The sequence below is a fragment of the Cetorhinus maximus genome, chromosome 15, assembly GCF_964194155.1.
Source record: "Cetorhinus maximus chromosome 15, sCetMax3.hap1.1, whole genome shotgun sequence".
Classification (NCBI taxonomy): domain Eukaryota; kingdom Metazoa; phylum Chordata; class Chondrichthyes; order Lamniformes; family Cetorhinidae; genus Cetorhinus; species Cetorhinus maximus.
This window is the reverse complement of record NC_135893.1, coordinates 21,077,962-21,087,088: the sequence shown is the minus strand read 5'-3', so window position 1 is coordinate 21,087,088 and position 9,127 is coordinate 21,077,962. Positions and strand designations below refer to the sequence as shown.

The 9,127-nt window shown below is 40.3% G+C and overlaps 2 long non-coding RNA genes across 2 annotated transcripts; both read left to right on the top strand.

Annotated features, from left to right (window-relative positions):
- Positions 1 to 1,480: 1,480 nt before the first annotated feature.
- On the top strand, positions 1,481 to 4,199 carry LOC144690475 (uncharacterized). Its single transcript, XR_013578897.1, has 3 exons — positions 1,481 to 1,593; positions 2,391 to 2,474; positions 4,124 to 4,199. It is a non-coding gene; the product is annotated as an uncharacterized LOC144690475 (long non-coding RNA).
- A 671-nt stretch (positions 4,200 to 4,870) lies between these two features.
- On the top strand, positions 4,871 to 8,381 carry LOC144690474 (uncharacterized). The gene is made up of 3 exons (XR_013578896.1): positions 4,871 to 4,994; positions 6,344 to 6,454; positions 7,759 to 8,381. It is a non-coding gene; the product is annotated as an uncharacterized LOC144690474 (long non-coding RNA).
- Positions 8,382 to 9,127: the final 746 nt, after the last annotated feature.

The following is a 9,127-nucleotide window of genomic DNA, read 5'->3' as shown; positions in this document are numbered from 1 at the left end:
TAAGAACATAATTAGGGATTAAGATTTAAGGGGAAATGATGGTGTAGTGGTAATATTACTGGATTAGTGAACGCAGAGGCCCAGGCTAATGCTTGGGGGATATGAGCTTGGGGGATATGAGTTCCAATCCCACCAGAGCAGCTGGTGTAATTTAAATTCAATTAATAAATCTGGAACTATAAGGCTAGGCTAGTCTCAGTACTGGTGTCCATAACAGCAATCATTGATTGTTGTAAAATCCCATCTGGTTCACTGATGCCCTTTAGGGAAGGAAATCTACCATCCTTACCTGGTCTGGCCAGACCCATGGCAATGTGGTTGACTCTCATGCCTGCTGACATGGCCTAGCAAGCCACTCAGTTCAAAGTCAATTAGGGATGGGCAACAAATGCTGGCCTTGCCAGTGATGCCCACATCCCATGAAAGAATACATTTTTTAAAAAAGGAGGGGACATGGACATTGTCACACTCCGACAAGCAATTTAAAAAATACTGCCTTTCAACCTAATGTTGAAAGTTATTGAACCACAGAGTCACGCAGCACAGAAAGAGGACCTTCGGCAATCGTGTCTGTACTGGCTTTTTGTTAGAGCTACTCAATTTGTCCCTCACTGCTCATTCCATATAGTCCTGCAAATTGTGCAGGAGGCACAATTTGACGTAAATTAGGTGTTTTATGCTCAGGACATCGATACAGTTGCCTTGGTGATGGCACAGTGGTAGTGACATACCATTCTCAAATGAAAATGTATTTGAATAAATACAATGCTGACCTTGATTAGATTGAGATTTCCAATATCTTTACTGATGTTTTACTTATCTCTTTCACTGTTTTGGTTCTGTAACCAAGGAGGGAATGGTCTTTAAGCATGTCTAGAATTGGGCCATTTCAATTCAAAAACGCTATCAGAAAAAGCATAATAGAAATAAATCTAATCTTTCACTTATGTTAATATAATTATGTAATCCTGCAGATTAAAAATGTTTGTACTTTGATATAAGGCATTGAATTTTCTATAGATGTTTAACAGACAAAAATATCCAAAATAAGTTTAGTTTGTATTATAGACTCTATAATATTTAACTTCAACCCTACATTGCATTCTTCCAGTAGAGGATTTTTATTCCTGGTGACAAATGGTGATCTGTGGTTCTAGGATGCAAGTTTCACATTGTTCCTGGCTCAGATTTTATTTTGGATAGTTAAGGATATCACAGGATGTAAGCCTGAGGTGGGTGGATTGGAGTTAAATTACAGATTAGCCAGGATCCAACGGAATGGTGGAGCAGGCCCAAGGGGCTGAATGGCTTCCCCCTGTTGCTGTGGTCAGAATTTCTAAAGACTTCAAATACTGGTTAATCAAATTATCCAGCAATTCAGAGTACAGTGTTCCAACATGATATGGTCATATCATTAATTCTCCAAGTCTGACAGAAAGCACTACTGGCATTTTTTTAAAATAGGATACTACTTGAAAAAACGGTGCGAAAATTTCAACGATGTTGCAGATTGTCGACCATGCCCCTCGGGAAAGTATTCTAAAGATTGGAACACGTACAGTTCTTGTGTTCAATGCAGAACTTGCACCAAAGGTGAGTCTATTAACTACTATTTACTTTCTAAATCTGCTTATTGCTTCCATCATTCAATCAAGGAATGAAGGTCCACACACATGTGCTACTTTGTATCTATAATTCTGTTATTTGTAGAATTTCCAGTCTAGAAGGAGAATCTTCCTTTCATCAAAGCTAAGCCTGCTTTTCAGCAGGAACTTTCCACACTCATTCCATTTGCCTGCTCCTTCGCTGCTTCTTTTTACATCCTCTCTTTTCCTAATGCTTAAAGCAATAACATTTTTGATATCTCAATGGAGAGGCAATTTCTGCCACCATTGAAGTGAGGGAGTTGGATGAGAAAGTGACTGTGACAGGGCATCAGCTCATCCAGCTGTGAAGGAGGAGGAACAGGAGAAATGGGGCAGAAAGGAGAAGGAAGGAGGGAAAATTGTCAAAAAAGAGAGAAGGATCCATCAAAAGTCCCTCCTACTGTCCCAGCTGGCAGCTCATTGTTAGCTTATGCAAATATGATGTCTTTGATTAAGACTGTTATGTTAGAGGCAATGAAATCTCAGTTTCATGCCCCTCGGCATCTGGATTGGAACCCCCGGCCTAACTTCATATTCTTAAATGTTGTGCTGGGAGGAGTTGCAAGTTTGACATTTGTTTTCTTGTCTGAAGAAGGCTTTGGGTAGTCAATCAGAGAATGTGCTATCGTATGTTTTGATCTTTTTTTCTAAATCAGCATACATTAGAAAAACGTACAAAGAAACACTTTTTATCCTGGTCCTTTTGCAAGCCTTTTATGAAAATGCTTTTTGTCCTCAATGCAGAAATCGGTGCCACATATAAAAAGAAATGTTCCACCACGTCTAATGCTGAATGCTTGTGTGGTAAAGACAAACAATGGATAACAGGTATGAAGCTATTTAATGTACTGCAACAAAAGAAAACAGTAAGAATCATCTGAATTACCAGGCCTGGTGTCTCCTCAACATTAATCAGGCAAGGAGGCACCCAGGGAAGCTTTATCAATACCTCTTGTACGTCAACCATTCTCTCCCGAACAGCCACTGCCTACAGTGTTACTACCACCTCTCCTCTTTTTCACTCCCACTGCAGTAAAGCAGACTTAGGAGCCACAACTTCTTGTCGAGACCATTGATCACTAGTGGCCTGATACACATCACATATCTCATCGGTCTTTGGAAGATAACCTCTCGGGCTCAGTGTCATTGGTTACTCCTTCAAGTGTATCTCATAACTCCCTTGGTCACACTCTATGGTTGCATATAACAGCTGTAGCCAGATCTGTATTTTGTACCTAACCAGCAGATATTGCAGCTATTTTTAGGCAGATTTTAAGCAGCTTAGATAAAGTTTCTAGAATAGGGGCCTAAATTAAGATAACTGCAATTGGTTTCATTGAGGCAAAAATGACCTAAACTCCAATCCAATAAGGAAACAATAAGAATTAAAGCCTCTACCTGTGTTATTTAGTACAATGTAGATACAGTTGAGGCACTTAAATCATTTATTTATATGAATTGTTGGACAATTCTAAATATAGTGGAAAGATATCTCTCTTAGTCATTCCTTATTCACTGGAGGCAGCCTTGAAAATAGGCCTTTCTGTAAAACACCCCATGACGTGGCAATGTGAAACTCTTGTTCCAATGACATGATGAATGGGAATGTTTCCGTAGTCAATTGTTCCCATTCAGGTTATCATTGAATGATCATCAATAATTGGTTGAACATAGGCAATGGGAGTACCTTGCATTGAACCTTGACCAGCAAATGCCAGTTTGTGCTTCTGTCTAGGTTGGAAACATCTCAATTGCAAGGGACCCCTGACTAACTAGCAGCTTTGCCTGTAAACTGGAAACGTGTCTCCCCAACACTCACCATTAAGAGGACATCTACGAGCATTTGGGCCAAAGATTTTGTATGGACAGCAACAGGCTCATATGACAATTTTATTGTGACATTAATGCATTCAAACCATTACATCGCATGTTTGCAAGTGAACAAGCAACAGTTTACCAGGCATTTTTTTTCATTGCAGCTGTGTCATTTTAGACAGAATTGTTCACAAAAATCAGCAGGAAGGAATGGAGGAAAACAAAATGATGTCAGGGAATATAATTCTTTGTAACTGCTTTTTGAAAGGAGTGAAAAAGTAGTGAAACTTACCCCTTTTAAACTTTTATATAAATAAAATTCCTTCAGTGTATGTGAAGATTTAAAAAATACAATTGCTCAAAATGAACAGCCCACGGGTGTTTTTAGTTGCATGCTTAAGCTCATCATGAGGTAAGAATAGGTCTGAATCAGTTAACTGGAAGCTATATAATCATCTGCTTATAATTGTGAACATGACTTCATTTGTGTTATATACTGCGGATGCTGGAAATCTGAAATAAATACAGAAAATGCTGAAAATACTCAGCAGGTCTGGCAGCGTCTGTGAAGAGAGAAACAGAGCTAACGTTGCATGCTGATAACCTTTCATCAGAATATTTTGTGATTAACTGTGTTTGTATCTTATTTCCATTCATGGAAGACCCCGATTCCTGTGTGCCATGTCAACCAGGATTTTATTCAGATGGAGACGAGAAGCCATGCAAAAATCGGACAGAGTAGGTGAAACTCCTGTACAGCTTTGTTGCTAATATGTGTCTGTTTTAAAGCAGTGAAGGTCTGTATGTGATGGAAGTGTCAGGATTCAGGGTCCTCCCATCCACTTTCCCCTTGCTCAACAAAAAGATTAATTCCCACAAACAGGCATTCTCATTCCGCGTGAACTGGAGTGAAAGTTAGTGCAGCAAGTAATCCAGCAACACCTGTCCTGGGCAATAGTAGATCCATTTACTGTCTTTGAGTTAATATGCAGGATTCCACTACACACAGACAACACCTTCATAGATAATTAATATCTGACACTTACACATTAAACTAATAATTCACAGATAACAGCGGTTTGGTATCAGATGGTTGAAGACAGCTCTAGTAACACAGTAGCTTTGATAGTTCTGATAGTTTCAAGAGGGGATCTGGAAAGATATTTGGAGGATAAAGCAATTAAGGGTAGGAGAAGTAGAATGATGCACTAAAGACTGAAGCTGTACTTTGGGACCTTTGAGATCCAGTTAGGTCTCTTCCAGTACCTGTGTGTTTCTATGTTGCAACAGGTACTGTATATAAAGAAATACCCAAACAATGTAACCAGTTCAGTCTAACTCCAACATTATTTACTTTTCTTTTGTTCCATCCTCTGCTTTACGTCATGTCTCACCCAAGTGACATACCTATCCGTACTACAAAGACCACCATAACTCAAGGAAGAACAGCCTCTAACTCTACAACTGTGCCCAGTGCAACGTTGCTCAGTACTTCAACTGGACCACTTTCTTCAGTAACAGAAGGTCAACCAGGTTCGTGCCAATGACTGTCTCATGCTTAAACATAATTTCAGTTTAAAAAACATTGCTTTCTGTATAGTTTTTCTGATGAAGAAGGTTTCGAATGGTCTCCATCATTACACTTAACACTGTGTAAATTAAACATCAGGGCCAGGGATTTTTCTCTACGCAGCAGTAACTTTTCTGGAAGAGTAGCAGCAATCCTGCTCAGGCGTGGAAACACAGCTCATGGCTACAATTCCAGCCGGAGGAATCCCACAGGAATTCCAAGCCCAGGATTTCTTTTTATTTTCCCTGGAAGGAGCAAACAGATCATTGAATGAGTGCTTGCAGCTCTCCCACAAGAGGCGTATCCTCATGCAGGAGCCAGAAGCGTGAAGGCCAGTTGCCCGAAAACCTTTGGGATCAAGATCGGCTGATCCTAATTCTAAGAGCCTAAGTCTTTTCAAAAAGACTTGCATTTCTATAGCATCTTTCACAACCTCACAACATCCCAAAGTATCTTACAGCAGATGAAGTACTTTTGAAGTGTAGTCACTGTTATATTGTAAGAAGAGTGGCAGCCAATCTCTGCACAATAAGGTCCCATGAACAGCAATGTGATAATGATCAGATAGTCTGTTTTTAGTGATATTGGTTGGGGTTAAATATTGGCCAGGAAACTAGGGAGAACTCCCTTTCTCTTCTTCAAAGAGTATCATGGATTCTTTTACAACAACCTAAGAAGGTAGACAAGGCCTCTGTTTAACTTCTCATTTGAAAGACAGATTGGGGTATCATATCCAAGGGGTAGAGCGAGGCTCAGCTCTGCAGATTTGCAAGCACAGTCCATTGGACAGCGATCAAGGGCAAGCAACATACGGGCAAGTATAGAACCTGCAAGCTTTATGTTTTTATGATTTGCAGCCACACTAAGCAGCAGATTTTTTCACTAAGCCACCAGAGACATGTTTCATATTATATACAGGCATTCACGGTTGTGCCCCAAGAACTCCGCATTCTTCCAATTCTGGACTCCCATGCATCCCTGGTTTCCTTTGTTTCATCACTGGTGGCCGTGCCTTCAGCTGTCTCAGCTCTTAAGTTCAGAAATTCGTTCCCTAAGACTCTTTTTCCCTCCTTTTAAAAACATATCTTAATACCTCTCTTTGACCACGCTTTTGGTCACCTGTCCTAATATGTCCTGAAGGCTCCTGTGAAGCTCCTTGGGTCATTTTGCTATATTAAAGGCTCTATATAAATGCCAGTTGTTGTTGCTTCCATGGTGACAAAAGTGCTAGTAATTAATAAATGAACGTTTTGAGATGTTTAAAATTTTGAAATGTAGACCACTTCAATATCACACTGTCTTTTCTCTTTAGCCTTGTCCGTAGAAGTCAAATTTTATATCAGTGTCATCGCTGTGGCGGCTGTGATTTTTCTCATTTTCCTGATTAAGAGGGGAAAAATGAACCTTGGAGTGAAAAAACAAGGTGAGGACATAGAAGTTTTCAAAGACATCACCCCTTCATTTATTTTCTTTATCTGCTTCACAATGCCATTATGCTTCATTTCTACAAATATAAAAACAAAAGCCCCTCAGTAGGTACAGGCTGGAATCAAAATCTACTCTCCATGGTGCTTAATCGATGAATATCAAGGTGATGTTCCAACTAGTTACGGGCACAGGACCCCCTTATCCAGTGTCCCAAAATCCGGAAGGACCCAAGAACATTCAAAGCTGGCGCCCTGGATAGCAATTTAATGTAACCCCTTTATTCTTTATTTTTCATACTTTATTTTATGTATTATAAGTACATGCTAGGCCCAAAATCTGTAAAATCCCCAAATCCAGCACACATCCGGTTGCAAGCTTCCTAGATACGGGGCCCAGTACCTGCACAATGTTGTAGGTTTGCGATCTGCATCACTATCTGCACCTCACCTCAACAGCTGACCTCAAATGCCTGATGGCATTCTTGGCTGCCCTCTATTTCATGTGATGTCCAGATCTTACCTTCCTGCATTATTGCAGTTCCATTCACTCCTGTCATTAGCCTGCAAAATATTCGTTTGTATAATCCATGATCCTTCTCTAGTTGTTAACGTTCGTAAACAAAGCCAGTCAGGAACATGAGATGGACAGCCAAGTGAAGGTGGTAAAGCATGCCTGCATGCAGAGGGAGGGACAGCTAGCCTGTTTGGCGGAGTCAAGCACGTCAAGACTACATATGCTAAATCATTTTTAATTGTGGGGATGATAAACAACAGGACCAAAACTGTGATGGAATTTGGAGGTTGGTGGTGGGGGGGGGGGGGGGGGGGGGTGAGGGGTGAGGGGAAGCCTCAAATTCCTCTTTGTAAAGTTTAACCTTTAAGTGCAACCTAGCAAACTTGGGGTATTGTATAGGGGACTGCCACATAATACCTGCTTATAATGCAAAATGAAAGAAGACATGTTGCTTAAAAAAAAATGGAGCCACAACAAATATTGTGATGGTAAATGCCTTCAATTCTGTTTCCAGGATGCTGTGTGGAATAAAGAGCTGGCTGAGCAGGCAATAGGGAAAACTTTATGCCATTCTTGTCTTTTCCACCCTAGTTTGAAAGGTGTTCTGTAGGGTGATCTTTTTACACCTGGATTCTGACCCTGTCCAATTTTTAATTGAATTAGAAGAAAGAAACAGCCTGAGTAGAATAATAGAAAGCAAACTTATTTAGTAACTTTTTCATCCAAAAGAAATTGACAGGCACACCTTATAACTAACATGGAATTTTACTGCATTGTTAATTACAGGTTTCCATCGGTGTTTTGGGATCAAACAAGATGTAAAGGGTCCTGTGCAGGAAGTATCTGAGGATATCACATCAGTGCAAGTAAAGAACTGACCAATCGTGGGTAGAGAGAGGTCTTTAATTGATCTCAAGTTGACAGCTCAGTGCCTATACCTGAACTGGAGAACAAACCTGTTCATTGATCATGCACTTTTCATCAGACCTCATTATGAATTGGCTTTACTTGGAATACTGTATGTTATTTGTTAATATGCTTCTATACATTCCTGAGGGGGGCCTGGGAAATATAATGGGAACAAACGTATAGCATTTCATTGAGTCCTTACAGTACAGAAGGAGGCCATTCTGCCCATCAAGTTCATGCCATTTCTCATATTCGACAGCTTGAATACTACTTCAGTGCTCATACGGGTGAACTTTCTGTAGTGACTTATGGAAGCATAAAAAGTGGCTTGATAACCATCTATTCCTCGGAACAATGTTCTCATTGACGAGCTGTTCCTATTCAATGTCAAGGCCTTAAGAGTTGGAATCCTTCCTTCAGATCAAGCAGCTTAACTTGGGATATGGACAGCTGAGAAATAGTTCATTACACCAGTTGTTTGTGTCTGGCCAAAAATATTTCTGTCTGTCCAAAAATGTGTTATACTGGCAAAGTAAATTCTAGTAACATTGTTTAAATGTGGAACTCATGAACGGTTTGCTCCATTTTTAGTCAGAGGTGTGTAGCACTCTGGCTCCTGCTTATCTCCTCTGGCCTGTCCCTACTTTTCCCTGGATTTACAAAGAGGCTTGAGTTCCCTCTTGGACAATACTTCCTCCATCCTGCTGTCAGACCACTGTGAATACAAAAACAATTCAACCTCTTGAGAAACCTGAGAAATGGCTTTAGGCTTTCATGTAGGCAGTTCTACAGTTAGAATGCTAGTGCAAGATGAGGAATATGTGTGAATGGTGGACGCTAGGGAAAACAGTGGGCTTGCGCTTTGTCCTGTTGTTTGCACTTGTTAAAGTTAATGGGCTGTCCCGACCATTAGATCAGAACTGAATTCTCTGCAAGTTTTGAACAAAATATTCACACCTTCAGCCTTTATTGAATACAGTGCACTTCTCAAAATTACTGGCATTAAAGTTCTCATTCATAATTGACGTGTCAACAAGAGATAGCTTATTCAGTATTAAGTAGCTTAGTGGAAGCCTGGGGGAGGGTGCTGGGAAAACAGAAGGCTTACAACCAGAAATTGTCCTACACTGACCTTGACTTTATAAACATTGTGGAAATCAGGAACATATTGTTGAAGAAACAGACACACTGAGAAAGAGACAAGATAGGAAAAGCTGCAGTAGGCTGGCACACTGAGCCTTGGACT